This window comes from Arachis ipaensis, chromosome B3 (assembly GCF_059453495.1).
Source record: "Arachis ipaensis isolate K30076 ecotype BB chromosome B3, ASM5945349v1, whole genome shotgun sequence".
NCBI classification, from domain to species: Eukaryota; Viridiplantae; Streptophyta; class Magnoliopsida; order Fabales; family Fabaceae; genus Arachis; species Arachis ipaensis.
The window spans coordinates 122,700,021-122,714,139 of record NC_142438.1 but is presented as its reverse complement, the minus strand read 5'-3'; the positions used below and the strand labels follow the sequence as shown (position 1 = coordinate 122,714,139).

Genomic DNA, 14,119 nt, shown 5'->3' with positions numbered 1-14,119 from the left:
AACCTGAAAGGACTCTAAAGAGGAAACTAAGAGAAGCTAAATTACAACAATCCAGCATGCACCTTTCAGAAATTTTCAAACAAGAAGAGGAGATGGCAGCCGAAAATAATAATAATGCAAGGAGGATGCTTGGTGACTTTACTGCACCTAATTCCAATTTATATGGAAGAAGCATCTCCATTCCTGCCATTGGAGCAAACAATTTTGAGCTGAAACCTCAATTAGTTTCTCTGATGCAACAGAACTGCAAGTTTCATGGACTTCCATCTGAAGATCCTTTTCAGTTCCTAACTGAATTCTTGCAGATATGTGATACTGTTAAGACTAATGGAGTAGATCCTGAAGTCTACAGGATCATGCTTTTCCCTTTTGCTGCGAGAGACAGAGCTAGAATATGGTTGCCTGAACTCTTGGGATAAGCTGGTCAAGGCTTTCTTAGCCAAGTTCTTTCCTCCTCAAAAGCTGAGTAAGCTTAGAGTGGATGTTCAAACCTTCAGACAGAAAGAAGGTGAATCCCTCTATGAAGCTTGGGAGAGATACAAAGAACTGACCAAAAGTGTCCTTCTGACATGCTTTCAGAATGGACCATCCTGGACATATTCTATGATGGTCTGTCTGAATTAGCTAAAATGTCATTGGATACCTCTGCAGGTGGATCCATTCACTTAAAGAAAATTCCTGCAGAAGCTCAAGAACTCATTGACATGGTTGCTAATAACCAGTTCATGTACACTTCTGAGAGGAATCCTGTGAGTAATGGGACGCCTATGAATAAGGGAGTTCTTGAAATTGATACTCTGAATGCCATATTGGCTAAGAATAAAATATTGACTCAGCAAGTCAATATGATTTCTCAGAGTCTGAATGGAATGCAAGCTGCATCCAACAGTACTCAAGAGGCATCTTCTGAAGAAGAAGCTTATGATCCTGAAAACCCTGCAATAGCAGAGGTGAATTACATGGGTGAACCTTATGGAAACACCTATAACCCCTCATGGAGAAATCACCCAAATCTCTCATGGAAGGATCAACAAAAGCCTCAACAAGGCTTTAATAATGGTGGAAGAAATAGGTTTAACAATAGTAAACCTTTTCCATCATCCACTCAGCAACAGACAGAGAACTCTGAACAAAATACCTCTAATTTAGCAAACTTAGTCTCTGATCTATCTAAGGCCACTGTAAGTTTCATGAATGAAACAAGGTCCTCCATTAGAAATTTGGAGGCACAAGTGGGCCAGCTGAGTAAAAGGATCACTGAAATCCCTCCTAGTACTCTCCCAAGCAATACAGAAGAAAATCCAAAAGGAGAGTGCAAGGCCATTGACATAGTCAACACGGCCGAACCTGGAAAGGAAGGGGAGGACGTAAATCCCAGTGAGGAAGACCTCCTGGGACGTCCAGTGATCAATAAGGAGTTTTCCTTTGAGGAACCAAAGGAATCTGAGACTCATCTAGAGACCATAGAGATTCCATTGAACCTCCTTATGCCCTTCATGAGCTCTGACGAGTATTCATCTTCTGAAGAGAATGAGGATGTTACTGAAGAGCAAGTTACCAAGTACCTTGGTGCAATCATGAAGCTGAATGCCAAATTATTTGGTATTGAGACTTGGGAAGATGAACCTCCCTTGTTCACCAATGAACTAAGTGATCTGGATCAACTGACATTGTCTCAGAAGAAACAGGATCCTGGAAAGTTCGTAATACCTTGTACCATAGGCAACATGATCTTTGAAAAGGCTCTATGTGACCTTGGTTCAGGGATAAACCTCATGCCCCTCTCTGTAATAGAAAAACTGGGAATCTTTGGGGTGCAAGCTACTAAAATCTCATTAGAGATGGCAGACAATTCAAGAAAACAGGCTTATGGACAAGTAGAGGACGTGTTAGTAAAGGTTGAAGGCCTTTATATCCCTGCTGATTTCATAATCCTTGATAGTGGGAAGGATGAGGATAAATCCATCATCCTTGGAAGACCTTTCCTAGCCACAGCAAGAGCTGTGATTGATGTTGACAGAGGTGAATTAGTCCTTCAATTGAATGAGGACTCGCTTGTGTTTACAACTCAAGGTTACCCTTCTGTAAACATGGAAAAGAGGCACAGTAAGCCTCTCTCAAAACAGAGTCAACCAGAGCCCCCACAGTCAAACTCTAAGTTTGGTGTTGGGAGGCCACAACCAAACTCTAAGTTTGGTGTTGGGAAGTCTCAACAATGCTCTGAACATCTGTGAGGCTCCATGAGAGCCCACTGTCAAGCTATTGATATTAAAGAAGCACTTGTTGGGAGGCAACCCAATTTTTATTTATCTAATTTTATTTTTCTTGTTCTTTCATGTTTTACTAGGTTCATGATCATGTGGAGTCACAAAATAAATATAAAAATTGAAAACGGAATCAAAAACAGCAGAAGAAAAATCACACCCTGGAGGAAGACCTTACTGGCGTTTAAACGCCAGTAAGAAGCATCTGGCTGGTGTTCAACACCAGAACAAAGCATGGTTCTGGCGCTGAACGCCCAAAATGGGCAGCATCTGGGCGTTTGAACGCCAGAATTGCACCCTGGAAAAGAGCTGGCGCTGAACGCCCAGAACAAGCACCAATCTGGCGCTGAATTCCCAGAGTTGTGTGCAAGGGCATTTTGCATGCCTAATTTGGTGCAAGGTTGTAAATCCTTGAACACCTCAGGATCTGTGGACCCCACAGGATCCCCACCTACCTCCACTCACTTTTTCTCACCCCTCTTTCACACAATCCCATAAACACTATTCCCCAAAACTCTTCACCAATTACCTCAATCTCTCTTCCCTATAACCACTTCACCACTCACATCCATCCACTCTTCCCCATAAACCTACCTCATAAACCCCACCTACCTTTAAAATTCAAAATCAATTTCCCACCCAAAACCCACCCTTATGGCCGAACCTTACCCCCTCCCCTCCCTTCCCTATATAAAGCCCTCCATTCTTCTTCATTTTCACACAACACAACCCTCTCTTCCCCTTCTTGGCCGAATACACCCCTCCCATCTCTCCTCCATATTTTCTTCTTCTTCTTCATCTATTCTTTCTTCTCTTGCTCGAGGGCGAGCAATATTCTAAGCTTGGTGTGGTAAAAACATAAGCTTTTTGTTTTTCTATTACCATTGATGGCACCCAAGACCGGAGAATCCTCTAGAAAAGGGAAAGGAAAGACAAAAGCTTCCACCTCCGAGTCATGGGAGATGGAAAGATTCATCTCCAAAGCTCATCAAGACCACTTCTATGATGTTGTGGTTAAGAAGAAGGTGATCCCCGAGGTCCCTTTCAAGCTCAAGAAGAATGAGTATCTGGAGATCCGACATGAAATCCAAAGAAGAGGTTGGGAAGTTCTAACAAACCCCATCCAACAAGTCGGCATCCTAATGGTTCAAGAGTTCTATGCCAATGCATGGATCACTAGGAACCATGATCAAAGTAAGAACCCGAACCCAAAGAATTATCTTACAATGGTTCGAGGGAAATACTTAGATTTTAGTCCAGAAAATGTGAGGTTGGCGTTTAACTTGCCTATGATGCAAGGAGATGCACGCCCCTACACTAGAAGGGTCAACTTTAATCAAAGGTTGGACCAAGTCCTCATGGACATATGTGTGGAAGGAGCCCAATGGAAGATTGACTCCAAAGGCAAGCCGGTTCAATTAAGAAGACTGGACCTCAAGCCTGTGGCTAGAGGATGGTTGGAGTTCATCCAATGCTCCATCATCCCCACTAGCAACCGATCTGAAGTTACTGTGGATCGGGCCATCATGATCCATAGCATCATGATTGGAGAGGAAGTAGAAGTTCATGAAGTCATCTCCCTTGAACTCTACAAAATAGCCGAAAAGCCCTCTCCTGGGGCAAGGCTAGCTTTTCCTCATCTTATTTGCCATCTATGTTACTCAGCTGGAGCTTTCATAGAAGGAGACATTCCCATTAAGGAAGAGAAGCCCATCACTAAGAAAAGGATGGAGCAAGCAAGAGAGCCCATTCATGGATCTCAAAAGACGCATGAAGCTCATCACCATGAGATCCCGGAGAGGCCTCAAATGCATTTTCCTCCACAAAACTATTGGGAGCAAATCAACACCTCCCTAGGAGAATTAAGTTCCAACATGGGACAATTAAGGGTGGAACATCAAGAGCACTCCATCATCCTTCATGAAATAAGAGAAGATCAAAAAGCAATGAGGGAGGAGCAACAAAGAAGGAAAAGACATAGAAGAGCTCAAGGACATCATTGGTTCCTCAAGAAGGAAATGCCACCATCACTAAGGTGGACTCATTCCTTGTTCTTACATTCTCTATTTTTTGTTTTCTCTATGTTAAGTGCTTATCCATGTTTGTGTCTTCATTACATGATCATTAGTATTTAGTAACTTTGTCTTAAAGTTATGAATGTCCTATGAATCCATCACCTCTCTTAAATGAAAAATGTTTTAAGTCAAAAGAACAAGAAGTACATGAGTTTCGAATTTATCCTTGAACTTAGTTTAATTATATTGATGTGGTGACAATGCTTCTTGTTTTCTGAATGAATGCTTGAACAGTGCATATGTCTTTTGAAGTTGATGTTTTTGAATGTTAAATATGTTGGCTCTTGAAAGAATGATGATAAGGAGACATGTTATTTGATAATCTGAAAAATCATAAAAATGATTCTTGAAGCAAGAAAAAGCAGCAAAGAACAAAGCTTGCAAAAAAAAAATTGCGAAAAAAATAGAAAGAAAAAGAAAAAGCAAGCAGAAAAAGCCAAAAGCTCTTAAAACCAAGAGGCAAGAGCAAAAAGCCAATAGCCCTTAAAACCAAAAGGCAAGGGTAATAAAAAGGATCCCAAGGCTTTGAGCATCAGTGGATAGGAGGGCCTAAAGGAATAAAATCCTGGCCTAAGCAGCTAAACCAAGCTGTCCCTAACCATGTGCTTGTGGCGTGAAGGTGTCACATGAAAACTTGAGACTGAGCGGTTAAAGTCAAGGTCCAAAGCAAAAACAGAGTGTGCTTAAGAACCCTGGACACCTCTAATTGGGGACTTTAGCAAAGCTGAGTCACAATCTGAAAAGGTTCACCCAATTATGTGTCTGTGGCATTTATGTATCCGGTGGTAATACTGGAAAACAAAGTGCTTAGGGCCACGGCCAAGACTCATAAAATAGCTGTGTTCAAGAATCATCATACTGAACTAGGAGAATCAATAACACTATCTGAACTCTGAGTTCCTATAGATGCCAATCATTCTGAACTTCAATGGATAAAGTGAGATGCCAAAACTATTCAAGAGGCAAAAAGCTACAAGTCCCGCTCATTTAATTGGAGCTATGTTTCATTGATAGTTTGGAATTTATAGTATATTCTCTTCTTTTTATCCTATTTGATTTTCAGTTGCTTGGGGACGAGCAACAATTTAAGTTTGGTGTTATGATGAGCGGATAATTTATACGCTTTTTGGCATTGTTTTTAGTATGTTTTTAGTAGAATCTAGTTACTTTTAGGGATGTTTTCATTAGTTTTTATGTTAAATTCACATTTCTGGACTTGACTATGAGTTTGTGTATTTTTCTGTGATTTCAGGTATTTTCTGGCTGAAATTGAGGGACTTGAGCAAAAATCAGATTCAGAGGTTGAAGAAGGACTGCTGATGCTGTTGGATTCTGACCTCCCTGCACTCAAAGTGGATTTTCTAGAGTTACAGAACTCAAACTGGCGCGATTCCAATTGCGTTAAAAAGTAGACATCCAGGGCTTTTCAGCAATATATAATAGTTCATACTTTGGCCGCGTTTAGATGACATAAAAGGGCGTTGAACGCCAGTTATACGCTGCTGTCTGGAGTTAAACGCCAGAAACACGTCACAAGCCAGAGTTGAACGCCAGAAATACGTTACAAACTGGCTTTCAACTCCAAGATTGACCTCTACACGTGTAACATTCAAGCTCAGCCCAAGCACACACCAAGTGGGCCCCGGAAGTGGATTTATGCATCAATTACTTACTTCTGTAAACCCTAGTAACTAGTTTAGTATAAATAGGACTTTTTACTATTGTATTAGACATCTTTTGATCATTTTTAGATCTCTAGACCTCCATGGGAGGCTGGCCACTCGGCCATGCTTACCCTATGTTCACTTATGTATTTCTCTACGGTAGAGTTTCTGCACTCTATAGATTAAAGTGTAGAGCTCTGCTGTTCCTCAAAGATTAATGCAAAGTACTACTGTTTTTCTATTCAATTCAACTTATTCTGCTTCTAAGATATTCATTCGCACTTCAACCTGAATGTGATGAACGTGACAATCATCATCATTCCCCCACGAACGCGTGCCTGACAACCACTTCTGTTCTACCTTCGATTGAATGATTATCTCTTGGATCTCTTAATCAAAATCTTCGTGGTATAAGCTAGATTGATGGCGGCATTCATGAGAATCCGGAAAGTCTAAACCTTGTCTGTGGTATTCCGAGTAGGATTCTGGGATTGAATGACTGTGACGAACTTCAAACTCGCGAGTGCTGGGCGTAGTGACAGACACAAAAGGAGGGTGAATCCTATTCCAGTATGATCGAGAACCTCAGATGATTAGCCGTGCTGTGACAGAGCATTTGGACCATTTTCACAAGAAGATGGGATGCAGCCATTGACAACGGTGATGCCTCCAGACGATTAACCATGCAGTGACAGCGCATCGGACCATTATCCAGAGAGGATGAAAAGTAGCCATTGACAATGGTGATGTCCTTACATAAAGCCAGCCATGGAAAGGAGTAGGACTGATTGGATGAAGACAGCAGGAAAGCAGAAGTTCAGAGGGACGAAAGCATCTCTATACCTTTATCTGAAATTCTCACCAATGATATACATAAGTATTTCTATCTTTATTTTCTGTCTATTTATTTATTAATTTTCAAAAACTCCATAATCAATTATTATCCGCCTGACTGAGATTTACAAGGTGACCATAGCTTGCTTCATACCAACAATCTCCGTGGGATCGACCCTTACTCACGTAAGGTTTATTACTTGGACGACCCAGTGCACTTGCTGGATAGTTGTATCGAAGTTGTGAATAAAACACAATTTATTAAGACGTGCGTACAGAGTTTTTGACGCCGTTGCCTGAGATCACAATTTCGTGCACCAGTGGTAAAAGCGTTGCTTTTTGTTTTTTCATAACCATTTATGGCACCTAAGGCCGGAGAAACCTCTAGAAAGAGGAAAGGGAAGGCAAAAGCTTTCACCTCCGAGTCATGGGAGATGGAGAGATTCATCTCAAGGGTGCATCAAGACCACTTCTATGAAATTGTGGCCAAGAAGAAGGTGATCTCCAAGGTCCCTTTCAAGCTCAAAAAGGGTGAATACCCAGAGATCCGACATGAGATTCGAAGAAGAGGTTGGGAAGTTCTCACCAACCCCATTCAACAAGTCGGAATCTTAATGGTTCAAGAGTTCTATGCCAATGCATGGATCACCAAAAACCATGATCAAAGTGTGAACCCGGACCCAAAGAATTGGCTTACAATGGTTCGGAGGAAATACTTACATTTCAGTCCGGAAAATGTAAGGTTGGCATTCAACTTGCCCATGATGCAAGGAGATACACGCCCCTACACTAGAAGGGTCAACTTTGATCAAAGGTTGGACCAAGTTCTCATAGACATTTTTGAAGAGGGCACTCAATGGAAGAAAGATTCAAGAGGGAAGCCGGTTCAACTAAGAAGGCATGACCTCAAGCCTGTGACTAGGGGGTGGTTGGAGTTCATCCAATGCTCAATCATTCCCACTAGCAACCGGTCTGAAGTTACTATAGACCAGACTATCATGACCCATAGCATCATGATTGGAGAGGAAGTAGAAGTTCATGAGGTTATATCTCTAGAACTCTACAAGGTGGCGGACAAGTCCTCTACTTTGGCAAGGTTAGCTTTCCCTCATCTCATTTGTCACCTCTGCAATTCAGCTGGAATTGACATAGAGGAAGACATCCTCATTGATGAGGACAAGCCCATCACTAAGAAAAGGATGGAGCAAACAAGAGAGCCCACTCATGGGCAAAAGCATGAGAAAATTCCTCATCATAAAATCCCTGAGATGCCTCAAGGGATGCATTTTCCTCCACAAAACTATTGGAAGCAAATTAACACCTCCCTAGGGAAATTAAGTTCCAATATGGGACAACTAAGGGTGGAACACCAAGAGCATTCTATCCTTCTTCATGAAATTAGAGAAGATCAAAGAATCATGAGAGAGGAGCAACAAAGGCAAGGAAGAGATATTGAGGAGCTCAAGCACTCCATAAGATCTTCAAGAGGAAGAACTAGCCACCATCACTAAGGTGGACCCGTTCTTTAATTTCCTTGTTCTTTATTTTCTGTTTTTCGAAAATTATGCTTTATGTTATATCTATGTTTGTGTCTTTATTACATGATCATTAGTGTCTTAGAGTCTATGCCTCAAAGATATGAATGTCCTATGAATCCATCACCTTTCTTAAATGAAAAATGTTTTTAATTGCAAAAGAAAAAGAAATACATGAATTTTGAATTTTAAAATAGTTTAATTATTTTGATGTGGTGGCAATACTTTTTGTTTTTCTGAATGAATGCTTGAACAGTGCATATTTTTGAATTTGTTGTTTATGAATGTTAAAATTGTTGGCTCTTGAAAGAATAATAGAAAAGGAGAAATGTTATTGATAATCTGAAAAATCACAAAATTGATTCTTGAAGCAAGAAAAAGCAGTGAAAAGCTTGCCAAAAAAAGAGAGAAAAAGAAAAAGCAAGCAGAAAAAGCCAATAGCCCTTAAATCCAAAAGGCAAGGGTAAAATAAAAAAGATCCATGGCTTTGAGCATCAGTGGATAGAAGGGCCCACAGGAATGAAATCCTGGCCTAAGCAGCTAAACCAAGCTGTCCCTAACCATGTGCTTGTGGCGTGAAGGTGTCAAGTGAAAAGCTTGAGACTGAGTGGTTAAAGTCGTGGTCCAAAGCAAAAAGAGTGTGCTTAAGATCTCTGGACACCTCTAATTGGGGACTTTAGCAAAGCTGAGTCACAATCTAAAAAGATTCACCCAGTTATGTGTCTGTGGCATTTATGTATCCGGTGGTAATACTGGAAAACAAAATGCTTAAGGTCACGGCCAAGACTCATAAAATAACTGTGTTCAAGAATCAACATACTGTACTAGGAGAATCAATAACACTATCTGAATTCTGAGTTCCTATAGATGCCAATCATTCTGAACTTCAAAGGAAAAAGTGAGATGCCAAAACTGTTCAGAAGCAAAAAGCTAATAGCCCCGCTCATCTAATTAAGACTAATCTTCTTAGATGTTTGTGGAATTCATTGTATATTCTCTTCTTTTTATCCTATTTTATTTTTAGTTGCTTGGAGATAAGCAACAATTTAAGTTTGGTGTTGTGATGAGCGGATAATTTATACGCTTTTTGGCATTATTTTTAGTATGTTTTTAGTATATTTTAGTTAGTTTTTATTATATTTTTATTAGTTTTTAAATGAAAATCACATTTCTAGACTTTACTATGTGTTTGTGTGTTTTTCTATGATTTCAAGTATTTTCTGGTTGAAATTCAGGGACCTGAGCAAAAATCTGATTCAGAGGCTGAAAAAAGACTGCAGATGCTGTTGGATTCTGACCTCCTTGCACTCGAAGTGAATTTTCTGGAGCTACAGAAGCCCAATTGGCACACTCTCAATTGCGTTGGATAGTAGACATCCTGGGCTTTCCAGCAATATATAATAGTTCATACTTTTCCTGAGATTTGATGGCTCAAACCGGCGTTTCAAGTCAGTATAGAAATTCTGGTATCAAAACGCCAGAACTGGCATAAAAGCTGGAGTTAAATGCTCAAACTAGCACAAAAGCTGGCGTTTAACTCCAAGAAAAGCCTCTACACGTGAAAGCTTCAATGCTCAGCCCAAGCACACACCAAGTGGGCCCGGAAGTAGATTCTGCATCATTTACTCATTTCTGTAAACCCTAGGTTACTAGTTTTCTACAAATAGGACCTCTTGCTATTGTATTTTCATATATACTTTTGATCTTTGATTAGCCTTATGCTATCTTAGACGCTTTTTGGAGGATGGCCTCACGGCCATGTCTAGACCCTGTTCTTATGTATTTTCAACGGTGGAGTTTCTACACACCATAGATTAAGGTGTGGAGCTCTGCTGTTCCTCATGAATTAATGCAAAGTACTATTGTTTTTCTATTCAACTCAAGCCTATTTCTGTTCTAAGATATCCATTTGTTCTTCAACATGATGAATGTGATGATCCGTGACACTCATCACCATTCTCACCTATGAACGCGTGCTTGACAATCACTTTCGTTCTACATGCATACAAGCTTGAATGTGTATCTCTTGGGTTTCTAATCTAAGATTAGAACCTTCGTGGTATAGGCTAGAATCAATTGGCGGTCATTTCTGAGATCCAGAAAGTCTAAACCTTGTCTGTGGTATTCCGAGTAGGATCTGGGAAGGGATGACTGTGACGAGCTTCAAACTCGCGAGTGTTGGGTGTAGTGACAGACACAAAAGGATCAATGGATCCTATTCCAACATGATCGAGAACCAACAACCGATTAGCCGTGCGGTGACAGTGCATTTGGAATATTTTTACTGAGAGGACGGGAGGTAGCCATTGACAACGGTGAAACCCAACATACAGCTTGCCATGGAAAGGAGTATGAATGATTGGAAAAAGGCAATAGGAAAGCAGAGGTTCAGAAGGAATAAAGCATCTTCATACGCTTATCTGAAATTCTCACCAATGAATTACATAAGTATCTCTATCTTTATTTTATGTTTTGATCATATTTTAATTATCAATTCTCCATAACCATTTGAATCCGCCTGACTGATATTTACAAGATGACCATAGCTTGCTTCAAGCCGACAATCTCCGTGGGATCGACCCTTACTCACGTAAGGTTTATTACTTGGACGACCCAGTGCACTTGCTGGTTAGTTGTGCAGAGTTGTGACAAAGAGTTGAGATTACAATTGTGCGTACCAAGATGTTGGCGCCATTGATGATCACAATTTCGTGCACCATGGATTTTAGGTGGTTAGGTAGAAAGGATATGGTTAGTAGATTTAGGCCTGATAATTGCACCGTTCGTGCTAACTGTTCTTATCTAATTCGCAATTCTGAATTTGATGTGATGATGTTCTGTTCATATGTTGTTCTTCATATTTGATGTTGCTGTTGAACTGTTCTTTAATATTCTTGCTATTTGTTAATCTTTCCAGCACTATTTAATTTCATATGAACTGATTTTTCTTGCTTTTTACTAGCCGGGAACATCCAATTTTAGCCGGAATGCTGCCCAAATTTTCTGCAAATTTATGGTTCAATCTATCCTCATTCATGTATTGGTTTGAAATTCAGTGTTTTGCATTACCTGGCTACAACCAAACCAATTCATGAATGCATGGGCTAGCATTCTTATTCCTCTTGGTTCCCTGAGTAATAAATTGCTTATTGATGAATTCATTTTCATTTTAAACTTACTTTATCTATAGGAATTATCATCAATAAACTGCAATCCTTGCTTGCATATGAGTTGATTGTTCTTCAAGTTTGTGAATTTCTTGGTAACTAGGAAAACCATTCTCATGCCACTCATTTTAACTTCCTTTTTAACTCCTAAACAGTTTAGCTTTCTAACTTCTCTTTTTTTGGTTTTTACCTAACTACTTTAACTTTCTAACTCAAGGCATGATTACTGTTTTTCCAAATTAACTTGAATTCCACTTCTATTACATTTTGGATTGTGATTTTTACTCTCAGATTTTTAACTCGAATTCAATCCAAAATGTACATATACTTACCTCATTTCATGCTCCTATTGTTCTTTTTGCCTTTATGCTTACATTGACAAAATCCTACTTGCTTACTTATTTTCCTGCTTTAGTTCTTCAATTATATCCTGCTACTTCTGCTTTTCAGGATGTCTGATCCCAAAAGTAAGGGAAAAGGCAAGGCAACTACATGAAAACAAAAAAGAGAAGAATCTTCTACCTCTATCCTGGATATCCTTCCCGACGATTCCTGGCGGGAAAAGAATTTTACTCTGCAGGAAAAGGCCGACCAGCTCCTCACTGCCACAGATCAAGTCAAATTCACAAACAGATAATGTGAGCTAAAGTATCCAGTGTTTGCCACTGCCAGGAACCTCTACCTGGAGAGAACTCTAAAAATTCCAGAAGAACTCACCCAGTACACTTCCGAATAGATAAAACAAAGAGGCTGGTTCTTCATGGAAAGGAACTTGACAGAGGTCAATGCATCCTGGGTCAGAGAATTTTACTGTAACTATTTCAAGACCTCCCTGGATGCAGTGCACCTCAAAGGGAAACAGATTTTAGTCACTGAGGAAGCTATTGAGGATACCCTCCGGCTTCAGCGTAAGTCAGATCAGCCTGACGGTTACCAAAAGGCTGAAGAGGATATGTGATACATGAGATTTGACTGGGATGCAGTCAAGCAGAGAATAGCCCTTGATCCTACTGCCCCATGGGTCATGGGAAAGAATATAGTGATGCCTAAGGGAATCAAGCTGATATATTTGAATGATGAGGCTCGGCTTTGGCAGCAGATCCTAAGTAACTGCGTGATGCCGAGCACTCATGGGACAGAGGTGCCCGCTGCTATGATCACCCTCATCTGGTGTGTGATGGAGGGTAAGGACCTGTATCTTCCATGTTTCATCAGGTATTATATGGCCAGGGTCCATGTCAGAGGCACTCTCCCTTTCCCTTATCTGATCACCCAGCTAGGCCGCCGAGCTAACATGCCTTGGGAGCTTGCTGATGAGAAGCCAACTGCTACAGACTGCAAGAAGATCATTCCTCATAGCAGGAAGTTTCTGGCATTAGGGTACAGACCTCCTTTTCTCACTGTCTCGGGTGAGGCAGCCACATCTTCAGCTGCCCCTTCTGCATCCACTGCTGCACCAGCCCTATCCACTGCACCTTCACTTGCTCCTGAGCCCGTTTATCATCTGGTGCACCGCCTCTTCGCATGCCTGGATCATATGGAGCGTCGCCACAAGTGACGCTATGAGCACCTAAAGTTGATGATCCGATCCGGCAGCGACATCCCCTCCGAGCCTAACACCGCTTCTGAGCCATCTGATGTGGAGGCGGATGATCATGAGGAGGAGGCACATGCCCAAGCTGAGTAAGGAGGACCGGAGCAGGCTGCACCACACCATGAGGAGCCACATCAGATACAGCCAGTTGACCCCGAGATTCCTCTACAGTCAGAGCCCCCACTGCAGCAGTCAGACCCTCCGACACTTATCCAGACTGCAGACCCTCAGCCTACTGCAGAGACACCTACTGCACATCCTTCCGGAGATGACACTTCTTCACACCCAGCTTGACTGAGCATCGAGGACGATGCTATTATTTAAGTGTGGGGAGGTCGCCATCTCTGGCGTACTTTATTTTGGTGAACCACTTTTCAGACTCTCTTTATCCTATTTTGTTTATTTTTTTGTATTTTTATTTTTATTTTTATTTTACCTTATCTTATTTATCTTTCAGTATTTGCACATTTTGTTGTATTTTTACAGTATTTCTACATTTTGCACTTTAGTTTACATATATCCTAGATATTTAGTTTAGTCTAGTTGCAATTTTAGCTTATTAAGTTGTGATATAGAATATATAGATTAATTAGTTAGTTTACCCTTTTAGCATACGATAACTTGGATTAATTGGAAATAAAAAGAGTAAACTAAAGACTTTAGTATAACAGAATCACAACAATTCACACACTGTATATATATAGCAATAATTGATTGGTTAATTTACACAATAATTTTCACATTGAGAATAATGGGAACCTTTGATTTCTACTTGCATGACATACATAACTGATATATGTTTTTTGAGCCAAAGAACACACAGCCTGTGAGTTTTTGAGCTTAATTGTATGGTTACATTCAACCATAAATTTCATTCCTGTGTGTTTCGCACTTCTTTTCTATGCTTGTAATCTTTACTTTGTTTTAATCTATATGTCCAATATAGAATATAGATACATACCAAGAGAGATTGAGGCCATCATTTA

General features: G+C 40.4%; 1 non-coding gene across 1 annotated transcript; it reads right to left on the bottom strand.

Moving 5' to 3' along the window:
* Positions 1 to 468: 468 nt before the first annotated feature.
* On the bottom strand, positions 469 to 575 carry LOC148572310 (small nucleolar RNA R71). Its single transcript, XR_015908645.1, has one exon. It is a non-coding gene; the product is annotated as a small nucleolar RNA R71 (small nucleolar RNA).
* Positions 576 to 14,119: the final 13,544 nt, after the last annotated feature.